This window comes from Panthera uncia (assembly GCF_023721935.1).
Source record: "Panthera uncia isolate 11264 chromosome A1 unlocalized genomic scaffold, Puncia_PCG_1.0 HiC_scaffold_17, whole genome shotgun sequence".
Taxonomy (NCBI): Eukaryota; Metazoa; Chordata; class Mammalia; order Carnivora; family Felidae; genus Panthera; species Panthera uncia.
The window spans coordinates 55,852,509-55,880,439 of record NW_026057577.1 but is presented as its reverse complement, the minus strand read 5'-3'; the positions used below and the strand labels follow the sequence as shown (position 1 = coordinate 55,880,439).

The 27,931-nt window shown below is 42.1% G+C and overlaps 1 protein-coding gene and 1 long non-coding RNA gene across 4 annotated transcripts in view; both read right to left on the bottom strand.

The window, feature by feature from the left end:
* The window catches only part of IQGAP2 (IQ motif containing GTPase activating protein 2), a 294,952-nt gene that overhangs the window by 201,483 nt on the left and 65,538 nt on the right, over window positions 1–27,931 (bottom strand). The window lies entirely within an intron of this gene.
* LOC125935765 (uncharacterized) lies at window positions 1,002–27,931 on the bottom strand. The gene is made up of 2 exons (XR_007461783.1): window positions 26,607–27,931; window positions 1,002–26,513 (listed from the first exon to the last, which is right to left on the bottom strand). It is a non-coding gene; the product is annotated as an uncharacterized LOC125935765 (long non-coding RNA).

Here is a 27,931-nt window from a genome sequence, read left to right as displayed (position 1 = left end):
AACTTGAGCTATGTGGAGATATGGTAACTAGTTCCCTTGCCCTTGCTCCCTTTGAAGGTATTGACCTAAAGATTTTGCCTGTTCCCCCAAACCTAGGATAGGAGTTATGAGAAGTCAGGGGCACAAGGCTGATGAAAATCAAGGGCGGGGAGGAATGGGGGGGAGGAATGCGTTCGAAGCCCTGATGCCTGAATGTATCCTGACAACGTTTTAGGGAGGCACACTCTTCTGTCGGCACAGGATGCTTTAAAAGTCAAGGCCACTGCCAAAGACCCTGCCAGCTCTGATGGTTCACGGATTCAGCAGCTTTAGTAGGGCATGTGGAAAGAACCCACCAATGAGATCAAGTCTTGTGAGACGCAAGATTCCACGCAGACATCTCGAAACAGCACCAGCCAAGAGAATACCTGCCTCTCATCCAAAACTACCGGTCCAGCTCGAAAGAACAACCATCTGTGAGACTTCCTTGTTTACCAGGACTCCACACCAACACAGGGGCATGCCACCAAAAGTCATTGTGTACCACAGTAAAATTAAAAATTTTTAAACGAATTAAAAATTTAAATGAATTACTAAAAAATTACAAAGTCGATCTGAACTGCATTGAATGACATTTTAGGAGTAACCTCTCTTAAGAGCATGTTCCAAAGTTCTCCAACTTTTTCGAAGAATTATATCATACTTCAGACATTAAGTCAAAACACGTTAAACTCTTTTTGTGTTGTAATATTCCCAGTAGGTTTCAAAAAAAACCCCTATTTATTTTTTATTTTTTTAATATAATTTATTGTCAAGTTAGCTAACATACAGTGTATACAGTGTGCTCTTGGTTTTGAGGGTAGATTCCCATGATTCATCACTTATATACAAGACCCAGGGCTCATCCCAACCAATGTCCTCCTCAATGCAAAAACCTATTTTAATGCAAGCATGATTAAATGAACTCAAACTGATTATAGCATTACTGAAGTTGGACACCTACAGTGTAAGAATTCAAACATAAATGTGTTTGTCTAATGGTGACCACCTTACTCCACTCCTTTTATTGTCCTCAGCAAGCGGTGATAGCTGTTGGCATTTAACGGCCATTTGAAAAAATCCTAATAGGGTTTTGCTATTCACTGGTCCCAGGCAGTAAATTCCCATACCTCAAAAAGAGACGGTATTGAGGATGAAGGTGAGGCTTGAAGAAATGAACGCCTGGGCAAGTGGAACCACGGCTGCCTCACTAAACTTAACGAGAGCTGTATCACATCACGCGAGAGCTAAAAGTTATTTATGGGAGAGAGGCTTTCCTACCTCAACAGACACAGTCTTTTATTCACATTCTATTTCTATACACATCTTAGAGGTCACAGAGTACAGCCAAGGATGCCACAGTGACTATACCTATAGAATATAATAAGCAACTGTAACTGGGCCAAATTGAGTCTCCAACCTTCTACATGCAGCAGCGTGTGACTTTCAAGTCAAACTGAGCTCGACATTGTTGCCGCGCGGCAACCATAGCAACCATTTCATTCTTTAGACTCCACAGGGCAATGTCTCCATGGGCAAAGAGAGGAGGAGGGCCGCTCTCCCAGGTGGCACCGTAATTATAGATGCACAGATGTAGAAAACACAGCAGGAGGGCAACTTAGAACATACAAGCCCAGACTTTGGTCCACTACAATATAGGGGTGGAGCGGGAGAGAGGGGGAGGACCAGACAACCCAACACAAGGGGCCCTCCAAATAAAAGCAGACCTTCTGCATGTGATACTGTTTAGGTTATCAAGAAATTATCCTTTCCCCACATTTCTTGTTGAAGTTTGCCTCCATTTGGGTTTCTGTGGCACCAGCACCATCTAAAAACTAGAGCCTAGTCATGTGTGTAATTCTTGCTTAGAATTAGGCAGAAATACATTTAATGGCCAATTCCTTCAATGTGCATTGCACTTCCAATATGTAGTCCATCAGGCAGCTGGTGGGAATAGAAGTGACAAGGAACTTGGGCTCCATTCTCAGATCTGTTGCTTGTTAGATCATGTGGCAATTTACTTAAATATTCTGAAAGTCTGTTCTCCCATTAGTTAAATGAGGAACTACTGCAGCTCATAAGGTAGTGTAAAATTAAACATTTAGACAGAATGCCTGGCATATATTAGGTTACCAGCAATAATTATCATTGAGATAAGGATAGTCCATGAGCCTTCTTTAAGCTCCAAAGACAAAAAAAAAAAAAAAAAAAAAAAAAAAAAAAAAAAAAAAAAAAAAAAACCAGCCTAAAATGATCACATTATAGGTAAACGCAGATGATAAAGAAAAAGAACACAACATGAAATATATAAATCCAACTTGATCTTTAAAAACGAAATAAATGAAGTCAGGCACACAGGTTCATAGGAACTGGTAATGTTCTGGATGTTCAACTGAGTGATAGGTACCCACATATTTAGTGAGCCTTAAGCTGTGCATGTATGTTCTACAGACTTCTATTGGCATGACATGTTTCACACACAAAAGTATCTCAAGTTAAAAAAACCCCAGGGAATAAAGACATCATGATGTCTTATTATTTTTCTGTAAGGTAAAGTTTGAAATGAACATTTACGCATTTCTGTTGTTTTTTTTTTAATTTTTCTAATGTTTTTTTAATTTTGAGAGAGAGAGACAGAGAGCAAGTGGGGAGGGGCAGAGAGAGAAGGAGACAGAATCTAAAGCAGGCTCCAGGCCCTGAGCTGTCAGCACAGAGCCCGACATGGGGCTTCAACTCACAAACTGTGAGATCATGACCTGAGCCGAAGTCAGGCGCTCAACTGACTGAGCCACCCAGGCGCCCCTCATTTCTGTATTTTCTAAGGTTTCTATATTAAGAAAAAAGAGTTTGTTATGACAATGCTGCACTGCAACAAGTGTTTCCAGGATTTTTCTTTTAAATAAAGTAAATTAACATTTGATGTTTTACTGAGAGCGTATGCTCTCCAGAACAAATTTGTGTAGCAGCTCTTCTTATTCCTATTTTACGTGTAACTTGGAAAGTTTAAGCAACTTGTCCCAGAGTTTATGTTAGGTTAGAAAGCAGATTAGTTTTTTGAATACTTTCAAGCTGTCTTACCTTGAAATTGTCACCTTTCATTAAATGCTGGTGGGCACATGTGTATGTATATGGTGCCATGCTTTAAAAAACCTGCAGAGATAACTTGCTATGGGACGCAAAATTTAAAAGAGCTCAGAGAAGTTCATTTGCTGCACCACATCTCGGAACTCATGCAGGAAAGCAGAGGAATCTCTCCTCTTAAAAGAGCTGTTTTATTTTTGAATGAGTAAAAGAAGATCCAGATACAGGGCAACAACGCTTTTAAAGCGGTTAAAAAAGACATCTGCTCAGAAGTCCAGGAGTAGAGCTTCTCTCTGATTCACAGACAGAGGGCAGGGGGCAGGACTGAGGGCCCAGATGCTGGAGTTCCAGAAGCAACCTTCCCTGGCATACACATAAAAGACACAGACTTCATTAGAGCAGGATATTTGCTCCTAGCACCTGAGATGGTGGGTTTTCTTTTTTATATTTATGCTTTTAAATTTAAATCCTGGTTAGTTAACATATAGTGTGATAGTAATTTCAGGAATAGAATTTAGTGATTCATCACTTACATATAACACCCAGTGCTCATAGCAACAAATGCCCTTCTTAATGCCCATTGCCTGTTTAGCCCATCCCCCCACCCAACACCCCACCCACAACCCTCAGTTTGTTCTCTGTATCTAAGAGTCTCTTCTGTTTTGCCACCCTCCCTGTTTTTACATTATTTTTGCTTCCCTTATGTTCAACTGTTTTGTATCTTAAATTCTACACATGAGTGAAATCACAGGATATTTGTCTTTCTCTGACCGACCTTAGTACCCGAGATGGATTTTGACAGTGGGTAAGAAGAGATGGCTTCTTGTGTTAACACAGTAATGACAGTGCTATCTGTACGAGTGACAAATTAGAATCCAAATCCCTGGCAGGAGGTCAGAATTCAGAATTTTTTTGGATGCCACACGAAGTAAAACCCATCATACCTCCCTACTCCTTTTTCTCCTTTAAATGAATCGCTAATATATGAATAGCAAATCTGAAAGTTTGCCCAAAAGCCACACCTTCCACTTTTTCCACTATCCTCTGCTCATCTTCTTGCCTTCAGAGCATCTCACCCCACATCATGGCAACTCTCCTGTAGGGGAGTATGATCCAGGACCCCAGAAATCAGGCCACATCCAGGGTAACCTTCAGGAATTCACCAGCATTCTCTCTTTCACTGACTGTGGGTTATGGGCCTGGAATTTCAGATACCTATATCCCATGGGCTTGGGAGCCCAACCAACACCTGAATTGTGGGAATGAGAGCAGAATCAATTCTATCAATGGGTGCCATAAACTGAGTGCCCACCACGTTTAGGAGCTATGCTTTCATTGTCCTTTCACCCTAACAACCCTATGAGAAGGCAGTCTCTCCACATCACACATGAGAAAACTGAGGCTTTGAGGATTAGTGACAGTCCAAGGTCACAGAACTGGGACAGAGAAGAGGTGGGATTCAAACGGACCCCCGCCCTTCACCACAGTTCATTCATAAAAGGTATCTGAGGTTTGGGACAGGGTGGCCTTGACTCTATTTCTGTGTGACATGATCCTGGAAGATCAAATCCTTGAGGCTTAGTTTCCTCACCTATAAAATGGAGATAATACCAACTGTCTCAAGTCCACAACATGGATGCATTCATTCAACCAAGAAAAGATATGAAACCAAGAAAAGATATTCTGAAAAGGTTAGCACTACACAATATTGCAGTAAGAATGGAAATGTGTAGCGATTTGTTACCTAATCCAGCGTTCTGATAAACAAGTGGCCGAAGAGAAAATGCTGAGCATCTCTCTGTTCTGAATTCTAAGACGTATGCCATGCATAATCAGAATACGTTCAGCAAGGACTAACAGTCTCTTTGATATGAGAGTTGGGAGGCTTGATGTTTCCTCATGCAGGAGTTCTACACTGTAAGATGGTGCAGGACTTAACAGTGCCTTGCCAAGTTTGGTCAGTCAGCCATACACTTAGGCTCTCCTAAATACATGTTATGAAATATTCCAGAGTCCGGTCACCAAGACTCCAACCTGCAGCCACTGGAAGTACCATAATGGGGCAGCTGGCACATCTGTTCACAGCCCGAAAGAAGTTCTGATGTTCATCAGGGCCTCTTTTCCCTTGGTTGTGGGTATGATCAGTCACCCGTCCTCATCTTCTGGATTACAAATGTACCTCCAAAAACATTACATTCTGTATTTCAGTATACTTATCTCAAACAGCAACCACATTTGGGCCTTTGTGAGACCCATGCAATTCTTAGCATTATTCATCAACATTTTCATATACAGAGGAGAGTTGACTAATCAGAACTCTGAGCTAGTGCAAGGAGGGGGAGCCCAGCAGAGAACACAAAATGCCACACTTCTCATCTGAGAATGCCAAGTTCAAAGCAAAACAAATGCCTTTTTTCAATCTAGAGAACAAATGAAGGTTTAACGCTTAACAATGAATCTGGGTGAGACAAGGCAAAGTTTATTTTCGCTGAAATGAGTACTTATAAAGAGTGCAGAAATAATAAAAGAAAGTCTGGCATTATAGAAAAGAAAAACCATCTTTGAAGTAATACTTCAATTACCCATTACTTACAAAGTAACAAGTCTTGAGATCCCCAAAGGCTGAGTGGGAAGATAACCAGGGTTTTCAAGGAAGAGAGCAGTGCCCTCAACCTCTAAATCATAGATGACAGCACTATTGGCCCTTAACAGTTAACCCAGACAAACACAGGGTGGTTTCATCTTGCTTTCCAATCAATGTTATTAAAAATGTAAGCCAGAATTTTCCGCAACCAAATCACTTTCTAAAATAGTGCACTCACTTCTGTGTATGGAACACATGTCAATATCATTTGTAGCAAAGCAACCCTCCACATGATCCCCCCTTTAGGGTATTTACCTGTTTGCGTGATTACCTTCTCTTAAGTGCCAGTGGGACTTGTGATTTTCTTCTAACCAATATGGCAAAGGTAACAGACTGGTATCCCCATAATTACACTGACTTAGGTAAGACTCTGTCTTGCTGTTACAAGCATCTGTGCTTGTCTTTCTCTTCCCACTTCCTGGGTCGGAATAAGCAAGCTGCCATGAATACTGCATCCAACCCCAGGAAACTGAATGCTGCTAACAACCAATGAACAAGGAAGTAGATGCCTCCACAGGAGAATCCACCTCACTCACCACCTTTTCTTTCTTTCTTTTTTTTTTTTTTAAAGTAGGTTTCATGCCCAGCGCAGGTCCCAACGCAGGGCTTGAACTCACCACCGTGAGATCAAGTCCTGAGCTGAGATCAAGAGTCGGATGCTTAACTGACTGAGCCACCCAGGTGCCCTGCCCCACTCACCATCTTGATGGCAGCCTCCGGTAGAGGATTCAGTTAAGCCGTGGCCAGACTTCTGACCCACAGAAACCATTAGATGATAAATGTCTGCACTTCAAGCTGTTAAGTTTAGGTAATAGAAAATTAATACACCATCACAATAGTCATCCTTTGCAAAGGGAGTAATCACTTCCTAATACACGGTTTTCAAGTTTGGATCTCTTAAAGGAAATGCTATACTCCTCCCGCGAGGCTGCTCCCCCTAAGAAGAGCCACCTGTTCACTGAGTCACACTCTGTGCTAAGTGTCCCCCACACGCTACTCGAACTGCTTCCCGAGACAGTCCTAAGAGGACAGAGATGGTTAATACACCCACTTCATAAATGGGGAAATTGTAGGTCCAATACCTAAGGTCCCACAGCTACAACCAGGATCCCAACCCAGGACTATGTACCTGAGAAGTCCTTGCTCCTTCTCCAATTCCACGCAGCTTCTGTTTGTTTCTGTTTTAGTAACATATTTAATAGTGATTAAAGTAAACATTAAGGGCTTTTTACTACTTTTCTTTGTGTAACCACTGGGGAAGGACCCTTAAAGAAAAGTCATCATTAATGCATTATAGTGATGGGTAATCTGTTAAGTACCTAAGATCACTCTCACTTCCATAGACTGTGCTTTGTATTATCAAATAACTTTCCTGATCATGGAAGTGATATTGCCCTACTATAAAAACAGGAAATTTGGAAAGTATCAAGAAGAACTGTAATTTTTGATCCAGTAATACATATAATTAACATTAAGAAAATACAGGGGCGCCTGGGTGGCTCAGTCGGTTGAGCGTCCGGCTTCGGCTCAGGTCATGATCTCACAGTCTGTGAGTTCGAGCCCCGTGTCGGGCTCTGTGCTGACAGCACGGAGCCTGGAGCCTACTTTGGATTCTGTGTCTCCCTCTCTCTCTGCCCCTCCCCTGCTCATGCTCTGCCTCTCTCTGTCTCAAAAATAAATAAAAACATTAAAAAAAAAAAGAAAATATATACATTTTTCTGAATACAACATATACTATAGATATGGTTTTCTGCGATTCTAGTTCAGTTACACAATATTAGACTTCACAAACTTGATTTTTAATGACCAAATATCCATCATTTGTGTTTATCTCATTTAATTAGTCACTTATTCCTCATCATGCAGGCTGCTTATAATTTCTCTTTTGTAAATGTGGCAATAAGCATTCTTGTGAAAGAACGTGCTGAGTCACAAAAATATTTGTTGCCAAACCATCCTCCCAGTAGATTATATATTACTTTTTAAATTTTTTTTCATGTTTATTTATTTTTGAGACAGAGAGAGACAGAATGCAAGTGGGGGAGGGAAAGAGACAGAGAGAGTGAAACAGAGGACCTGAAGCAGTCTCCAGGCTCCGAGCTGTCAGCCCAGACCCCAGTGCAGGGCTCGAACTCAAGAACCTTGAGATCATGACCTGAGCCGAAGTCAGACACTTAACTGACTGAGCCACTCAGGCACCCCAAGATTATAGATTATTTACACTCCCATGTAAGAGGTATGAATACTGGTTTCCCATCACTCTAACAGCAGCGATCAGGTTTTAATCCTTGTCAATTTGATAGGCAAAATGGGAAGCTTTCATAATGCCTTTCTTTAATGAGTTTGAATATGTTTCATAAGCTTACTTTTTAAAAACATTAATTATGAATTAATGTAGGCAAAAAAGCTCTAACTGTTCTTATTTACTTATTTAAAAGAGACTATGTATTAAGGAGATTAATCTTTGTCTTACATGTTGCAATTTACCCTCAACTCTATCTTTTCCTAGTTGACACTCAGAATTTTTTAATGAAAATATTCTTTAAAAGTAACCTAATAAATATTAAGGTACACAACTAAACTCTACGGTAAGGACCCTTTGTAGTCTGACTTGAGCCAAAATAGAAGATTACAGCATTTGTCCTTCGGTGATGTTCAAATTTTCAGTTACCAGTCACCTCTTCCATATACAAGGCCACTGTCTTATCATAAAATTTAACGGAAAATTCCCAAATGTCATATACTGTACTAAGTGCTAAAGACACAGATGAAGGTAATAGGCTCAACCCTCAAGCTCCTCACAATCAACCCCAAGAGACAGACTGTATGAGCTCTAAGTGCCATGTCTGAGGTACTTGGCAAGTCTGGGCAAACTTTTCCTCTCCTGATGTTAAGGAATTATATAAGCTTTAAGAAACTTAAAGGGTGCACCTGGGTGGCTCAGTCAATCAAACATCGGACTCTTGAGATTTTGCCTTAAGTCACGATCTCAGGGTCAGGAGATGGAGCTCTGAACTGACAGTGTAAAGCCTACTTGGGATTCTTTCTCTCCCTCCCTCTCTGCCCCTCCCCCACTCTTTCTCTCAAAATAAATAAATAAACTTAAAGAAACAGACTGAATAAAACTTTAAAATTCAGTCTTCATCTACGGAGATGCTAAAGGAAACCCACTTCACCCTCAGAAAGCTACATTCATGGGGGCTCATGACCACAGTCCTCAAAAGAGTGGTCTCCAGAAATTCCACAGGCACAGGCAGCTATGTCCAAGCCATGTGTGGCCACCATTCTGTTCCTCACAACGGCTGACGTAGTGCTGCTGATCTTCGGCGGCCACAGGTCTGTCCCGCCAGCTGCTGCATTCAGCTATGCTCAAATGACCAATGCAAAGGGACCTACGTTAATGGCAGAAGCAAAAAGAACAGGGGATGTGCTGCTTCTCGGGGAGGTGGCTTATGTGGGACATTCCAAACGCCCTTCACATTCCCCAATGCTGCTCCTGCCTGCCAGTCTCTGGGAGTCCAGCAAATCCTCCACTCAGCCCTGCAGGATTCCAGGGAACCTGAGCAATTCTGTCTGTTCACCCATAGCCCGACACATCAAATGGATCCACCTGTTCTCCTTACAGACTTAGGCCCCTGGACACAGCTCACTACTAAACCATCAAAACAACTTCCTCCAGACCTCATACAAAACCATGAACGCCCAGAACAAGCCACTCATGCCCTAGGCTGGTGCCTAGGAGTCTAGGTCAGAGTGGTGTGGTGTAACAACTATTATTTTAATTATGGCTTCCACCCCTAGGACTTTCTTTAGATTTTTCCTAATTGCCCTTCCATGAAATTTTAATACCATAGCTATATTGTATATTTGTTTATGTACTGTGTGTACATATGTCCTTTATACATAAATTGGGGTGTTTTTTTTTTGGCCTCTCAAGAACCAATGTTTGCCCATCTTGCACATAATAAACCCATTGAGAAATGAGTAATGCAATAAAAAGGTGTAGAAACAGCTCTTCAGAAAAAGGAACTTTCTCATTTGGAGGGTGGGAAAAACCCACTCACACAGTATTCCTGGAATTTTTCCATCTGAGACTCTAAAGAGCCCCCAACTCACCTTTGCAAGTTACTTGTAAGATGGCAGGCTATGTAATTTGAAGTTATCCAAAGGCCTGCACATCTCCACGATCTCTACGATCATTTCCTAAATTTCTTGCAACAACTTTGTTTTTGATGGAGGAGCAGAGGGAGGTGAGAGCGTATGAGTGTTCTAATATGCGTGTGCACAGAAGAAAAGCAGGTGAGGTGACAAAAATCAGTACAAAAATACCCACCCCAAACTGTGGTCCTTTTATGCGATTATCCTTTCTCTGCCTATTTCTCCGCCGTATTTTCTCTTTTGTTTCGTGTGTGTGTGTGTGTGTGTGTGTGTGTGTGTGTGTGTGTTTAGCGCCAGAATTAAGAGGTAACAGAATGGTAAAGGTCACACCTAATTTGGGGTTAACAGATATTCCTCAAGACAGTTATGAAGCAGAGCTCATTGTTAAGCATTACTGAAATGCATCCAGGAAATGTATGCTCCAGAAGCAGAGGACCTTATCTTCCAGTATTGCCAGGTTTTTATAGTAAAGTCCATTTCAGCCTTGCAGAGCACAATTCCTCTATGATATAATATGATTGGACCCTTCTGCCAAGTAACTGTCTTTTATGTGAAAAGTGGACTTCAAATTTTGTTCTCTAATTGTTGTACACATTTCATAAAACTTTGCTCTCAAAATCTCAGAGGAAACGGGTCATTTGAAGAAAAAAAATTGGGTAAAATATACAGAGAATTTAGATCCTGGTAGGATCAACTATTGCTTCCTGTGACCAAAACCCATTTAATATGGGGTGGGGAAGTGTAGTTAACTAGGCCTTATGAGTAATAGCAGGAAAATCACAATGCATTCGAACATTCACTAACTTCTACTTTGTACCAGGCACTATTGTGAGCATTTGTGATGTACCAGTTAACACAACAGGTGAAGATTCCTGCCTTTAAACAGCATACGTATGGGTGGGGCAATGTGGAGAGGTCTGATGGCGAACAATACTAGTAAGAGTAATGGTAGTAATAAAAGATGTATTGGGTTTGAAATCAATTCAAGTCACAAACATTAACAGGCAGAGTAGGGTCAGAGGTATGGGGAGGGCCAAGGCAGGGGTGTGAGGACAAGTTACAATTTTCAATAGGATGGTCGGGAGATATCTGAGCAGACTTCAAGGAGGTGAGATGTGACGTGGAGACATGCAGGGGTGAGGCCTCAAGGGAGAGCATTCAAGGGGGATCTTAGCAACACCAAGTAGGCAAGGGTGGCCAGAGTGGAGTGGGCAATGAAGGAGTTGAGACCAGAGCACTAATGGATAGGGGGCCTTGTGGACCACTGGGAGGACCTTGGCTCATACCCTGAGATGGGAGCCACTGTGGAGTTTGGGGAAGAGAAGTCACATGATTGGACTTGTGAGTGAAAAGGCTAGCCCTGGCAGTGTGCTGGGAACACAGTATGGTAGGTGGGGGGACAAGCAAAGAGCCAGGGAAACCAGTTAAAGAGACCAAACTCCTGGCAGAAGCTACTAGCGAACAGAGGGTATAATTCATTTCATCGTGAACAAAGGCCAAATCTACTATTTGCTATCTTAGCATCCTGCAACCTGGCTGCAACGTCTGTTAACTACCACCCTATCACCACCCAAGCATTTTCCTGTAGGCGGCAATTTTCTCGCAATCAGCGTGACAACTGAGGTGATTTTGTTTTCAAATCCTTTTCTTGCAAAGGGACCCCACTTTCCTTACCTTTGAATCCCGATTGCCTGACACACAGGACTCAGTTCGGCTGAATCAAGAGGGCGCTTATTTTGTTGTTCCTGCCTAGATTATTTTAAGAACCTCTTTCTCTGTCCACAGTCACCCTCCCCTCTCATCACCAAAACTGTCTGCTTCCTGCACTTTGCAACCCGAAATCCTTCAAACGTATCTCTGCACGCCAAGGTAACACCCAAACATCTTAGCCTAGTAGACGAGGCTCTCCAGAACTGGCTTCTAGCGTACCTTGGCATCTTCCCTGCTACTACTGATTCTGGAACAGGAAATCCGGGCTCTAACCTTTTGCCCAAATACCTTGTCCCTGCGTAGAGCTAATCTTTTCCTTGTGCTCCTCCCCCCTCTGCCCAACAGTTTAAAGAAATCCCATTCATCCCAAGGCAATATCCCAGTGCTACCCTTTCACTCAGTTTGTGACCTCTGCCACCAGTGTGATTGCTCTCCACCCTCTGGGGACAGGAGGCATGAGCCACTCCCAGGCTCACACTAAGGAGAGAGTAAAACTGAACACACCCCACAGGTTCTTGCTGCCCTGGCCCACTTTACAGCCCGCCGACTTACCAACTCAGCAACTTTCCCCCAGTACATGCCGTACCTCCCAAGCCCGCGAAAGAACTATTGGGGCCAAAGGCATCTCAGAATTCTCTGAATCCTTTTTCACAGTCTCAACAGATTTACACAGTTGGTCGGTATTCATTGGCAATCTGCTCTTGTGAAGTTATTACTAAGGTAATGAACAGGCTGTCTCTCACTGCAGACGTTGCTGTGTGTGTGTGTGTGTGTGTGTGTGTGTGTGTGTGTGTGTGGTGAGGGATGGCCACAGGAGTGGGGCAGGACGGCTGGTGAATAAGCCAACAAGGACTGTCCAGTGCAAGAAGGGTAAGAAAAGTGTATCAGGGGTTAAGAAGAGGCAAAGAAGAATCACTATGTGTGCAGAGCTGTGGGAGGCCAAGAAGTGAAAACCAAGGTCAACTTCTGGAAGCTAAGGCCCAACTCAGATGTCCTCAGGGACATGTCAGACCTACTGATCCAAGAAGGAAGGGGACAGATATTTGAAGCAGAGGGGACAGCATGTTGGAAGGCACACACACTTGGCAGAGAACCACAAGGAGCTCACTGTGAAGGAAGGAGGCAGTGCGAGAGCAGGAAAAGGATGGAACAATCAACGGGAATCATATTTACCAATGACGGAGGCTCAAGGGCATGTCAGGAAACAAGGAGCAAAATGTCTCATGTCTTACCTTACATAAAGGTAAGACACCTTGTGAGACACCACACGCTTATCTTCTCAAATAGACGAAAGGCGCTATAAGCCTGTAACGCTGTTACCAACTCTATTCCAGCACAACTCACAGAACATCTATTAAATTGTTTCAATTTTTTTCACAAAGGAAGTAGGAGAAAAAAAAATCCATTTTCCCAGCCTCTCCCATTATACCCCATATAACTAGAATTATCAAGATTTGGCAAAACAGTAAAAGACACACATCCATTGCCGGCCATTCGGAAAAGCAGCAGGCAACAACATGGGTCTCCTGGTGTCTATACAAATAGGACATAAAACTCACCAAGGACAATGTATGAGAAAGAAAGCAAACTGTGGAAGCAGAGGAAGTGAGGCCATTTTAAAAGCACATACTACTCACATCACACTCACTGCTACTAGATAGACATGTGATAATGCCATTAAAATTGTGATGAACGCTAGGTCTTAAAATCATACAAGATAAAAATCTCAAATGCTACTACAGTCCTTTTACTGAACTTTCCTTTCAGGGGTGCTAAGGAATATACCTTTTTTTTTTCTTTTCTTTTTTTCTTTTAATTTTTTTCTTTTTTTCTTATTTATTTTTTAAATTTATATCCAAGTTAGTTAGCATATAGTGCAACAAAGATTTCGGGAGTAGATTCCTTAATGCCTTTTCCGCATTTAGCCCATTCCCCCTCCCACAACCCCTAAGCTCACATATTTAAAGCAAAATGCTCAAGGCTGTTCAGCCCTTTGGTCCTGAAGCCTTCCGAATGTAATTCGTGCATCTTAAATGTATTCTGCCACGCAAATTCAATACCATTTTAAAAATGAAATGGCCATGTTTCAAAGTCACAAGAGGAATAAAGTGGTATTCAAAAGGAAGATTTTGAAAGGACCTAAAACATACAGAACGCCTGTTGGCTATTATAACAATAACAACAAAATTGCTTTCATCTTATAGGCTCTATTATACTTTAGGCCATATTTTTGTATGTGAGTGGTACTGTGAGGTCTTATTCAGTTATTACTGAATCTTTCATTCTCTCCATGTATACCTCGCCCCTTACAAATCCCAATGCTCTCTAAAAGCACTCCAAACACAGGACATTCAATCCTACTGCATTTTATTTTTACATTTAAAAGACTATTTGATAAATGCTTTAACATAGCTCACAGGTGAGTAAAGGAATAGTTGAAAAGAAAATTGGCCTTCAGGGTAATGGCAGCTTCTTAATTCAGGAATTAAGTCCAAAGTTATCTCTCCTCCCCCAAACTGCTAACAATCCCATAATGGTAAAATTTCTGAGAATATTTTTTTATTGCTGTTAGATATAAAAACCTCTATAGTGGACCAGAGTTGCCTAAATCAGTCATCTACAGTCTTGTTATGTGTTTCAAAAAAAGATATAAGGGGCACCTGGGTGGCTTAGTTGGTTAAGCGTTGGACTCTTGATTTTAGCTCAGGTCATGATCTCAGTGTTCCTGAGTTCCTACCCCAAATCAGGGTCTGGGCTGCCAGGGCAGAGTCTGCTTGGGATTCTCTTCTCCCTCTACCTCTCTGCCCCTCCCCCGGTCTCTAAATAAACAAATAAACTTAAAAAAAAAAAAGAGAGAGAGAGAGAGATGCAGAGAAAGGATTTTTCTTTAATACTTGCAACATAAAATCTCTTTTCTTCCGAGGATTTCTGCAAGAATGAGAATGGGTACAAGGCAATTTACGTTTCAGTGAACAATACTGCTTAAAGCGAAGTGTTATTTCCAACTAGCACACTTAAGTTTGAGGCATATATTTGAACTAGGATGGGAGATTGCCAACGGAGCTCTCTCCACACATATGGGAAGAGCTAAGAAATCTCCTTGCAGCCAGGTTAACAAAGTCTGATTTTGAAGTGACTCATCTTGAAGGTGGGTGGTGACGTGCGGAGTGTGTGGATGTGAGGAGTTTACGAGGACTGTGTGTGTGAATGGGAGTGGGGGTGATAAGAAAGGGGAGTCAGAAATAATCCTCATGAAGATAATAGCTTAATGCAACCTCTAATGGGCTCAACCCTTTCTTTTCAGAATACTTAACGGGCAAAGATGCTTTCCTACAAAAAGTTACTTCATGACGTGACGAGTGGCAGAAAACAGAAGAGCGACGTCTACAAGTCAAAAACCATGTGGTTGAAACCAGGGAACACAGAAACAGGAGCCACTTCCTGCAAGGACTGTGGGTTCTGTTTGGAATGAAGGAGACTTTCTGCTCCCACCAGGTGTACCTTCTCCAGAACATCCTATCGACAGGTCCAACTGGTAAAATGAGGGGTTTTTGTTTGTTTGTTTGTTTGTTTGCAAGTTGGCCCCTACAAGGGGGTAGGGGGAAGCAAAGTTCTGTCAGGCCAAGCTGAAGAAGTATTTAGGACACAGTTGAAGAGCTAGGATGGGAGCTTGACCTCACATCTGGAGGTCTTTTTCAGTCTTTTGTCCATTTTTTTCCAGTCATGGGACCCTTAAAAGATTACAGAACCTCTTATCACTGGTTTCCTGACTGAAGTGGGGAGCAATGCCTACATCACAGGACTGCTATGGAACTGGCTGTAACAACAGACATAAAAACCTAGCTGGTGCCTGGCCTTTCAAGGTATGTGGTATTTATTAGCTTTATCTGTCCGTTTCCAAACCCACCCACAAGGAGAAGGTGGAAGCAAAGATTTTGCCTCTGATTTTGAAGCTAACAGATGGATAATCTGCCTAAGACAGGCTGTGGATTAGTCTGGCGTTACAGGCAAAGGGCAAACATACGACCCTTTCCTCTGAGGCCACATGTACCTTGTACCTTTATGCTTCCCTTACTGAAACACAACCTTATCACACTGTTCGCGAAGATGACTTCTACCAACAGGATAGATTCTAGAAAGATGAATTATTGAATCTCAGTTTCTCTTCCCCTTCCTTACAATGGGATATGTTCAGGCCAGAAGAATTTTATTTCAGAAAGCTGACCTTTAGTTATTTAGAACCAAAGAATCTTTTGTAGGGCAATTATTAAGTTAAATTCTACCCTCCGACTTTAGACCAAAGTTAAAATATAGGTGTTTACTGTAGATTGCTTTGTTCCCTGAGTTTATTAATTAGTAATATTTAAAGAGCATAGTCTATAGAAGAATAAAGGTTTGACCTTAACTATGATTAATAGACACAAGAAACAAGTGTCATGAATAATGTGATGCTGAATACTACACTAATTACTCACTAACAAGAATTTCTCATTCCTCTCACCTCACATTTATAATAATTTAAGTGGCGATTAGCAAGTAATAAACACTGGACACCCAGTCCCCAAGGAAACTGTGTGCAAACTGCTAAAACAGCTTCTATATCCACTATTACTTCTAGTCCCACAACCATCCGATGACGTGCGAATTATTCCTTCATTAGGAGAACACTGAGAAGAGGTTCGTAATCATTCAAGGTCACATGGCTAGATAAGGGTAACCCACAGACGGGAGGTCAGGCTTGTGCCTTGTTGCAACTCCACAGAGCCCGGAACTCCTTTCTAGCTTGGGCCTAATATAGCTTCTTACCCCATCCCAACTCAGGACTTCTCAGGATGGGTCCATCATTTTGAATTTTGAAAGCACTGGACACCTGTGTTTTCTAAATCACTGTTTCAGTTCAGCTTTGGGCTTTCTGTTCTTGAGGGGAGGTGTTACCCACCCCCCCTTCACCAGGACAGACAGGAGAACACAATGTCTAGCAAACATGCCCTGTGACCTCAGTCCACGCGCTTCCCATTCTGCGCCCACATACATGGCGAACAATCCTGAAATGACAGCTAGAAGCCAAGAAATTTAATTCCTTAAAAAAAAAAAAGGAGGGAACTATGAGTACCTAAGCTTATTGTGACCACATCACTCAAGTTCCCTCCTGTGTAGATGGCTGCCTTTCTTGTTTTCCTTATAGGATACTTAGGATTGCAGTTGTGGCCCACCCAGATTGTCCAGGAAACTCTCCCATGTCAAGATCCTTAATCACATCTGTGGAGACTTTCTTTCTGAATAAGTTAACATTTATAAGTTCCAGGATTTTGGACCTAGTATCTTTAGTGACCCACATTTTCCCCAAATTCTTCCTTTACCTTCCCAATACCTCTAGGGGCAAATTTTATGCTTACTTTATAGATCAGCCACCAAGCAAAGGTGAACACTCAGGGATAGCAGAAGACAACTCTTATGTCTGTACATCCAGCTGACTGCTATTTCAATCAACCTATTTGATATCAGGAGGCTGGATTGGTAATACTTTAAAAGAGAACAAAATTGGGCATATAAACGAATGGTGGGGAAGTGATCTCTCTTTTAAGAACATAAAATAATTCAAGAATCAGTTGTATTACCTCGCAAGGTTCTCTTAGGAATAAATGAACCATAAAGCTTCTTACAACCCCCAATTATTACAAATAGCGAGACTTTGTCTTTCCTTTATAAGGAAGCCAGCTGTAAGGAAGACTAACTATGCATGTTAGTGGGTTACTAATGAGTATCTTACAGGCTAGCAGATATCCTCTGTACTTAAACCTTACAATTATTGACTTTTAAACCACCAACTAGTAGTTTGATTTCAGAAACACATACTTTTCAATGAAAGCTTACTATTCTTGTTCGTCTTCTGACTAGTTTAGGTCTCCCTGCCACATGCGAACTTAGCACCCTCAACCTTCCCATCAATGAAATAACCTGGTCAATTGTTTATTGCGAGAGCCACAAGTGTGGGCCACCTGTGTTGTTTACAGCAAAGCCCCAACATCCGGCCCGGGGCAAGGTGGCACAGCCAGGTTGAGGCAGTACTCTAGATTTTAGATGAGCATGGTGCTACTCAGAGTAATGACCACACTTCGTAGCCAAAATAGCTTCTGTATGTCCAGCCATCACAGGTACATACTACTATATCTGCATAATGTCCATTATTCTAAAAATGTCCTCCTCACCTGATCCATTTTAAGCTGCTTCTTGATCTCTTGGCTTACCTTAACAAAATTACAGAGAAGGAGATCAGGATTTTTGCCCAATTTCCCTTTGGCTGGTCTGCAATCTCCTATCAAGTACTGCTTAAGAACATGAGATTATTTTGACACGAGAGAAAGAAAAGACCTCGCCCTCCACTCTCCAACCCCATCACAGGAAGGTGCACCCAGCTGCCCTAGAACTCCACGTGCCCCCTCCCCCACCCCCCTCCACCATGGCTGGGGTTGCGATGGCCAAGTGGGAGGACAGAAACTGCCACATGAGGGAGCCTAACCCTTGTACTCCTTCAGCAGCCAGTTTACAACATCCTCAATTTCAGATTTACATACCCATATCTAAGCCAACAACCACCTCAATAAAGGATATTAAAAAGCAATACTTTTGTCTTAGAGTGATACAAACTCTCAGCCTTCAAGCTGACAATACTAAATACCAATGCGTGCACACACACACACATCACACGGAGTAAAAATAGCACTACTGTGTTCACAGAGCCGAGAACTGCATTTGGCATGGAGTAAGCACTCAGTTAAGATAAATGCTAGTAACTAAAAAAATTAAACATCTTATATTCTAGCGAATTTAGAGGTTAAATGATTACCAACCTGACAGGTAGAAAATTGTGCTTGGGACAGGTATGAGAAGGAAAAGTAATCAAGAGTGGCAACAGGGGCAAAATAGTGTATTATTCTGGAGAAAGTTTAAATTCAGTCATCTTTTATACAACATTCAAATCTGTTACCACCTTCCTTTAAATGGTTGTCACTTTTGAGCGTGTGATATCACTCAATCTAAGAGAATGTCTGTTTTTTTTTTTTTAATCGAATTGTAATACTCTTTTGTGCTGCCAAGACCAATAATACATCAAAATTCCAGATAGTTGGCAAAGGATCCAGGAAAATATTTAGGAAACTTCTCCCTAATTAATTGATAGGTGTTCAGTAATACTTAGTCAAAGACAAACAGAAGCATCTAATATGCTCATAGTTGTGCCAGAGGGGCTGAAACTGATGAAATTTGTATTTCAGGGGGAAATATGAGTTGATTTCAACGTAAAGCAGTATATTAATGGAAGACTGAATTATAACTAAAATTAGAAGCTAATCTTCTATGGATAAAATCATACTGGGGGGAAGAGGGAAACAAATTGGGCAAAATTTTAAATCACTGTCTTGCAGATCAATCTAAACTGATACTATTCTTGTACAGGTTGTAACCAATTAAGATTTATTTTTTTCAGGAGTGCCTGGGTGGCTCAGTCGGTTAAGCGTCTGACTCTTGGTTTTGGCTCAGGTCAAGATCTCGCGGTTTCGTGTGTTGAAGCCCCATGTCAGGCTCTACGCTGGCAACACGGAGCCTATTTGGGATCCTCTCTCCCTCTTTCTCTGCCCTTCTCCCACTTGCACTGTCTCTGTCTCTCTCAAAATAAATAAATATTTTATTTTTTTCAAAAGATGGCTAGAGCAAGGAAACTCCAACATGTGGAATAAAAGATGCTCAAGTCATTAGTAACAAAAATGATGGCTAAAATTTCCATGAAAAGCTATTCAAGCCACCAGTCTTTTAGTCCTTTTCAACTTTTTCCATGAAGATTCAGCTTATGTTTATACCAAAGCTATTCTTCCTCCACATTTTAAATGCAGTCAAGCATATTGGTCTTTGCACTAGCATGCTTTCTCAATTTCTCCAAAGTTACCATAGCGACTCTAGATAATTTGGCCTTGGTAGGATTTTTTTTACAAGGAGAAAAAGGTGACTCTAAACATCAATGACTAAGTGTTCAACAAAAACATTATACTACCAAATATTAAAACCAGTAAAAGTATGTTTCCTGCGGAAGTCACTGAAAATCTGTGAGAAACTCAAAATTAAGACTCAAGGTTAAAATGTACTTGAAATATGTCAAGTATCTAAAACACAGAAAAGACCAACTCCCACTCCCTTCCTGAAGCAAAAGAGACCAGGCTGTGCCTGATAGCATCCACCTGTTTTCTCACTGGAGCCTCGCCCAGGGCACAAAGCACATGAAGCACCAGTTAGGGAGGATCAGGAGACACTATATGCCCAGCCTGCTCTTATGCCCAGCTTGGACCTTTTTCCTACGACCACATGGATTTTTGACTCCCAATGGGTGCCTGTATTACACAGAAAGTCATTTCTATAAAAATGCCAAACAGTAGGACTTTAAGAACACCCACGCAAATGCAAAACAAGGTAGTTTTCACTAAAACAAAACGAAACAAGGAAAACTCAGATTTGTTTATTCCCTACTGCAGTTAAAAGGTAGCAAAGAAAAATTCTTTCCTTACCACACGTCCATCAGAACCTACCACTAATGTAACAGTATTCCAAAGCTATTGCAAACAGTGTTTTGCTGTACATGTCTGCGTGTTATTTAATCAATCTTGACATATCAAAAGATTCAGAACATTCCACACAAAGATAGTTACAGAGGAAGCATGATCATCCAGAGAACTGGATTCTGCTCTGAGCTCTGAAAATCAGTTGTCTTACTTCTGCCCATTAGCAACCCTAACCTTGCAATGCTAAAAGGAAAGCAGAGATGGAGAAAACACTTTAAAGAATTAAAAACACTTGATAAGCCTGATGCATTGAGCCACTGCTTCACAAGGTGGAGAGGAGAACTCACTCCATATTCTGATGTCTACCAGCGAGACTGGGGAACACCCCCGAAAGAAATGAGAATGCAGCACTCAGGTTTGGGAAGGGGAACATCTAGAAGATGGACAGAAGCCAGTTGGCATTCTAGACACCCTCCCCATCTGACAGGGTTTCTAGAGCCACCTGTCACAACCTGCCCCTCCCACATCTGTAATGACAGCTGGACTAGATTATTCCTATAAACCAAAGATGATGTTGGCACTTGGGCGAAGCACCCCCATAAGCCTTTATAGCACATAAAATTACATGCTGTATTTTGGGTTCTTTGAAGTTTCAGTCTGCTCTTTCTTTTGGGCTTAACTTAAATTTAGGTTTTAAATCAGGGCCCATCCAATGGAACATCTGGGGCCCATGCTGGAAGTCACTTTAGCGACCACACCTTTTAAAAGAACCTGCTGGAAAACATATCCTGCAGAGCAATAGAAGAAACTATCATCAATGATAGTCTCTACCCTCAAAAAACTTAAACTCCTCATATCCCAAAGTCAGACAGGCCTCTCCCTGATACTCACACTGCAGCCCCCTACTAATTTAATAATTGTAGCAGGTTTCACAGAAGGAAGGAAAAGCTTTGATTTTTGCCCATTCTGTGGCAACTCCTCGCAGGCCTTGGAGCAGCTAAGGAGTTGTCCATCAGGAGTCCTCCATCCAAACTCTCAGCTGTGCCTGACTGGTTGGGTGGGGGCAGGGGTGGAGAGAAGAGGCGTCGGGTCGAGCCTAAGGGGACACAAGTAAGAATGGAACTTGGGGAGAACAAGTGTACTCTCAACTTGTAAGGTAGCAGGGTTGCTGAGGTGAGCCCAAATGAGCTTGATTTCAGGTTTATTTCAGAAAACGTGCTGTCCTGTAGTGCTGTCTGCACCTGCCTCAAAGAAATCCAATTTGCCTGCTGCCCAAGTCACCTGTAACAGCCAGGGACTAACTTCCAGGCCTGCTCAAGGTGAGAGGTCAAAGGGTGGTTTTTAACCACCCTATTTTTCTGCCTACAAGAGATGGTGACCTATTCAGTAAGAGTTACATTGACAAGCTGGATTTTCTATGCCAACATTGGTCAAAGTTTTTCCTCAATGGATGCTCTACCATGGAAAGGTATCATTAATCCATGTGTGTGTTTCCCGGTTTAAAAAACAATTTCCTAGTCTCGTCATGCTATGAAAGAGGGGCCTGTATCTGGTACTGAATATACTGTTTACAGAAAGAAGATTCCCCTTCTGGGTTGTTCAGACGTGCACATTCTTCCCTGTGTAAACCTACTCCACCTGTATTTCTGCTATACAGGAAGTAAATGTGCAAACAGAATAAAAAGCAGCTGAAGGCACACATTCTTTGACTCTAATTAAGGTGGGATGCCTGATTCGCAGCTGTTCCGACTACTTTAAATGTTTTTCTAATCAACAGTGGAGTTTAAGAGGCATTTTATCTCATGTTTCAACTTTTTATAATATACACCAGTGTACTACTCAACTCTCAGCCTGCTTATCACAAGGTAACGTTAAGGAGGGAGGTGTGAAAGGTATTCGAGGACATGTCTAATAACTAAGAAGGCTGAGACACTGACATTGTGCTTTGCTCAAGGTCACTCAAATAGTAACACAGCCAGAACTAGGGAAAAGAAATCAACTATAGTTCATTCGCTAAGAACAACAAAATCAGCATGTCGCCTCTGCACCTGACTTTCAGTCAAGGCCAAATCAGAACATTGAATCTGCTAATTTTATTTAGATAATGCTTCTCTGATAACAAAGAAGCTGTATTTTCTATTGTTTCTGCAGCTTTACACAAGAGACTGTCCTATGAATAAAATTTAGAGAATGTCTGCCTAGGTAGAAAAAGCATCCTTGGCCTTGATAAAACAGCAGACACTTTTGTATTTAGTTCCGGGTATTAAAATGTCGATATCGGGCCAACTTCCTTCCCATGTCTGTACTATCCACCTCCTCTCTTTCCATCATCACCTTTGTAAAAATCAAGCATTGTAGATAAGTCTTAATTTAACTCCATTATGCCTCAAAATAAGATGGCCAATTTTGTCATAGTCCATCATTAATTAGACCTTTATTAAGGAAGAGAAAAAGGTAAAGGCGACGTGGATTTGACGACATGGGTTTGGCTGCTGGTCGGTAGGTGACTTCCTGATCGCCACCTTATCAGCGTCCATTTTGGTTGCTGAACTGCATGAGTGAAGCGAGAAACCATCAGAGGCAGAGGATGAACTGGCTGTAATCCCCAGCCCTCCAACACCACCTCTTCTGCAAAGATGCAGGGGTATCATCCACGCACCCCTGAACACAGTGAAGTAGAAAAGGGGAATGCACTGCCTATCACTTACTATTTCCTGAAGAATCTTGGCAAGTTCATTTCTGTTCTAAATGTGAATGTGGGCTGGAAATTAAGAGAGAAGAAAAACTCAAGTTCACCTCACTGGTGAATTCTCCATTTCTCTTCTCTTAAAGGTTTACTTTGCTTCCAATGTACACAACACACATCTATCTCTGTACCTTTTCTCATGTTTGCTTGGCATGGTCAGAGGTTCCTGAGAGGCCCCCACATAGACTAAAGCATCAAGCATGTAGGGCCTGTGCTGACCTATGTGGGCACCCCTAGTCCCTTGGCTATTAAACACTTCAAGTGCAGCTAATCTGAATTGAGTTGTGCTGGAGGAGAAAAGACAGTATCACATCTCAATAGTTTTATACAATGATTATACATTGAAAGGATATTTTAAAGGATATACTTGAGTAAATAGAATTTATTAAAATTACCTGCCCTTGTTTCTGTTGATTTGTTCATGTGGCTACTAGAAACCAGGTCACTCCTGCCTGAGCCCCTCCCTCTATCCCCAACCGAGCCTACTTTCCCTTTGTTCTGTCTATATCCAGCCTGGGAGGCATATCAGGAACAAGAAAATAATATGCCATCTACTGTTTTTGTGTGTTTCTCAAAAGACACACACATACACATACACACACACACAGGTCTATATCACATAAATGAATTTATTTTTGTCTGACTTAGCCACTGGACTTCTGTGCATCTGCATTTATCATTTAAGTCTGCTGAACCTTTGCTAATCCATCCTTAAATATATCTTATTGATATATGTTAGACCATAGGCAGTTCTGATCCACAAAAAGCCTATTTCAACTTATTGTGCAAAATGCGTCATCAGGGGTGGGCAGTTCTATCTACATAGAGGTCCTTTAGAATTCCTATCCCATTAGGCCATAGACACAGAGCAGCCACCAAAGTGCCCCACTAAAATGGAAAGATGGGGCACCTGGGTGGCTCAGTCAGTTAAGGGTCTGACTTCAGATCAGGTCATGATCTTCGGGTTTGTGAGTTTGAGCCCTCCGCCAGTGTGGAGCCTGCTTGGGATTCTCTTTCTCTCCCTCTCTGCCCCTCCCCCACTTGCATTCTCTCAAAATAAATAAACCTTTAAAAAATTAAAAAAAAAATAGAAAAGTGAACAGCACCCAGTCCTACACTATCCAAAACTGTGAGAGGCATGACACGGGTACCACTGAATATCGCGGGTAACAGAATATATATGGAATGTGAGTACTACCATTTTGGGACCACCATTTCCACAATAAAATGTCAAAGCAGTTGGCTGATCTGTGTTCCCCAAAGTGACCCACACAATTCAGAAGTGAAAATCACCCATGATCAGCAAGAACTATTGAATGGAGAGAACTGGTGCCCCTCACAGGGTCCCTCTAGGCCATACTGGACAAGAAACTGCAGGCAGGACTTCGGAGATCACTGCACTTGCTCAGCCAAACCAACCCACTTGTGTTCTGTGCCAGGCTGTGTGTGAGTCACTGGAGGTACTGAGAGAAGACGGTCTACCTTGAGGAGCTCCTTGATAGCTAGGAAAGGCCAACATGTACTAAGGATTATCATAAACTGTAGTAAGTGCAGTGGGAAAAGGACAAAGAGGGAATGATTAACCACAGAAAGTCATCATAAGGGTAAGACAATTGCGGCCCTTTGTGTGAGGTACACACACAAGGAGGTACAGTTCGGTCCTGTAGGTGGTGTAGAGCCAGTAAAGATTTTAAGTACGAAAGCCTTGATTAAACATGACTTTCTGGCTTCTTCCTGATCATACAATAAGCTCTAATTATGATCAACAAAAGCAAATGAATATTCTTCATCCACAGGATGCCCAGGGAACAGCGCCTAGTATTACCACAGAGGCTTAAGATAGCAGATGCATGCCTGTTCAGCAGCAGGCTGAACCCTGCATCCATCATGAATCAATGGGTCACGACCAGCATTTTCGGAGAAAATGAATTAGGACAGAGCAGTAAATGTCAGGGCGTGTTGTAGGTATTAAAGGTGAAGTGTTGCTCTGTGAATCTTTGATGTTTAGTTAGACACACACGCACACATCATCACACGGCTAGCTGGGGGCATGATATAAGCCTGTTTTACTCTGGGTCACAAGATTTTAAAGTTACTCGCTTCAAGTGTATGTCACAGTAACGAATTAGTAATGAATTAGTAACGTAAGATCTCTAATGAGCCTGCCCATTGTCAAATCAATCTAACCTTGCTTTTGCAGTGGTTTTAGTCTCCTACGAAGGTCTGAAACAAGGGCTGACCCTTAAGCACACTTTTGGATACATTCATCTGTCTCACTGAGTCCCACTGAGCAGTCCTCCCATACATACCCTGAATCTACTAATTCCTTCTTTTTTTTTTTACGTTTATTTATTTTTGACAGAGAGAGAGAGAGAGAGAGAGAGAGAGAGAGAGAGAGATAGAACATGAGTGAGGGAGGGGCAGAGAGAGAGGGAGACACAGAATCCGAAGCAGGCTCCAGGCTCCAAACTGTCAGCACAGAGCCTAACGTGGAGCTTGAACTCACAAACTGAGAGATCATGACCTGGGCCGAAGTTGGGACGCTTAATCCACTGAGGTACCCAGACACCCCCCTACTAATTCCTTCTGATGTGCCTCTGGAACTCTTGACCTGTTTTAAAAATGTAATACTCTTATATTCTCAACTTTTTGTTTACACTTTCCCCACCTGCTTGTCTTAATGGCATTCTGACTTTTCCTTTGTGATACTACTTCCCACAAACCAGGGCTGCTTGCTTCCCAAATTTCCTTAACTCACAGAACCAGGGAAGAAAGGGTTATTTATCACCATTACAGCTGAAATGACTTTTGCCCAGGCCAGGCCCTAACACCTCTATTCCAAGACCTCCACCTCACGTCTGTTTCACTTCCTAACCTCATCACTCATCTCCTGACCTCCAAGATATTTTATTGCCAAAATCACTGTGTTCCTCCCATGCTCATCTCTGCTGGGTGGCTTCAAGAAGGTGGGGGCCCTTGGGAAAACCCAAAGCACAGCTGGAGGACTCCCTCCTTCATCGAAAGGTTTCTCCTCCATTCCACTTGAGCTACACAAAGGCCCCATCTTGGACCTGAACTAATCCAGAAATACTTCACCTTTAATATCTAGGCTTCCAAATCTCGAGCTTTTCATTTACCCACTTCTCCACTTGTCATTCTTACAAGTCTTCCCCTTCATCCACATCATAATAGGCAGTTCCTTGACTCTCCCTGTACCTCACTTCATCCAGGCTTCATGAGCTTCCTTACCAAGATGGGACCTCAAGGCCATCCAATGTCAACGATGCTCACCCGGCGGTTCCTGTTCCTTTGACTTTCTCAGAGCCAACATGCCAATCCCTGAACCCAGCTGCCCCACTCATGTCCTCTCATTTTGTTGGCAAAATTCACATGAACATGCTGACTGGCCCCATGAGAAAAACTCAAGAGCCAACTAAAGTTCTAAAAACTGCCCAGGCTTTGTACCCAACCCTGGCTGATGTACTATCACTTTTTCTACAGAAGCTGTTTTCATTCCTCCATCATTCTCACGACAGCACAGGACACCCTCAATACTCTTCCTCTCCCACTCTGGTCACACAGCAAGGGGTATCTGTGTTCATCTTAGCTGGGATGGGAAAGCCAGAGCTGGTGAGATACATGCCGGTCTCTTCTCTCTGGAGAGAGTGATTCTCAAACTTCAGTGAGCATAAACATTTACCTGAGCCATTTGTTAAAATGCGGACGCCAGAGCTCCACTTCCTAGAGATGGACTTTTAGGGTCTGGAGTGAACCTGAGAAGCCTGTATTTGCACAAGTGCCCTGTGATCCCGATGCAGTAGGTAACTGAATCTGAGCATCACTGTCCAAAGTCACTTTCTCACTTAGATGATGTAGCTGCCTCAGCTTTTGCCCTGTGAAATCCTTGAGCAAGGAACTTCTGGATTATATATTATTTGAAAAGAAAAAAAGTCAAGGACCATCTGAGCCAATCGAGACTAAATGAGGAGAGTATGGAAATAACTAGAACTCAATTCATGAATCCCTGTTCTAGCACCTAAACAGGTTCAAGCTTCACAGGAAAAATATAAGATAAATGACAAAAAAAGTATGCTATGAATTCAGTACATAGCTAAGAGAGAACGTGAACTGAATTTATTAAACAGCCTAAATTAAATATATTTATTATTGTGTATTTTCACCATTGAGCCTTCTACTAATGCTTTTTCTAATCAACAGGACTTGGAAACGTGGGACAAAAGAGCAGTTGTCAAACAGCCAGGAGACTTTATCCTAATCCCAAATCTCCCAGTAACTCCATCATGGGTTGGTGAATTGATGAAATTCTCTGACACTCAATGTCCCCATATACATATGGAGATTTGCACTCGGCTAGAGGATAACAAAACTGTTCAGACCAAAAAAAGCAATGGCAGACCATTCTACATTCTACAAATGGAAGATATGGAAAAAATCACTGTAGAACTTTCTACAATTGTTTCCCCCCACCAGCCCTCCTTAGAATTCCCCTAAGGCCTCAAATAATGACACTGTTTTATGAATTATAAGCATCACAGCATGAGGCAGCATCTGGTGGGGAGGTTCCTACAGGAAGGAAGAGACCTCAGCGGTATTTGCTATTTGTACCCTTTTGATGTTTCAACCACAAGGCACAGCATTCTTTCAAGCCAGTTTTAGTTGTGGCAGAACCCAAAAGGCAATTGATAGATTGAATGTAGAATCCAGACCCAACCAAGAACAAAGATACACCAAAAGGAAATAAAGTCTACATCACTGAAAAGTGCAAATTCCTACTAAAACTTCAAGAAGGCTACTAGAAAACAGACAGACAAGAGACAAGAAAGGGAGGGTGAATACAAGGTAAATTCTTCCCAGAACTACTATACGTACTAGTTAAAAGAAAACAGAAACATGGGCGCCTGGGTGGCTCAGTCAGTTGAGTGTCTGACTCTTGCTTTTGGCTTAGGTCACATCCCAGGGTTGTGGGATGGAGCACTGTGTCAGGCTCTGGGCTATGCTCAGAGC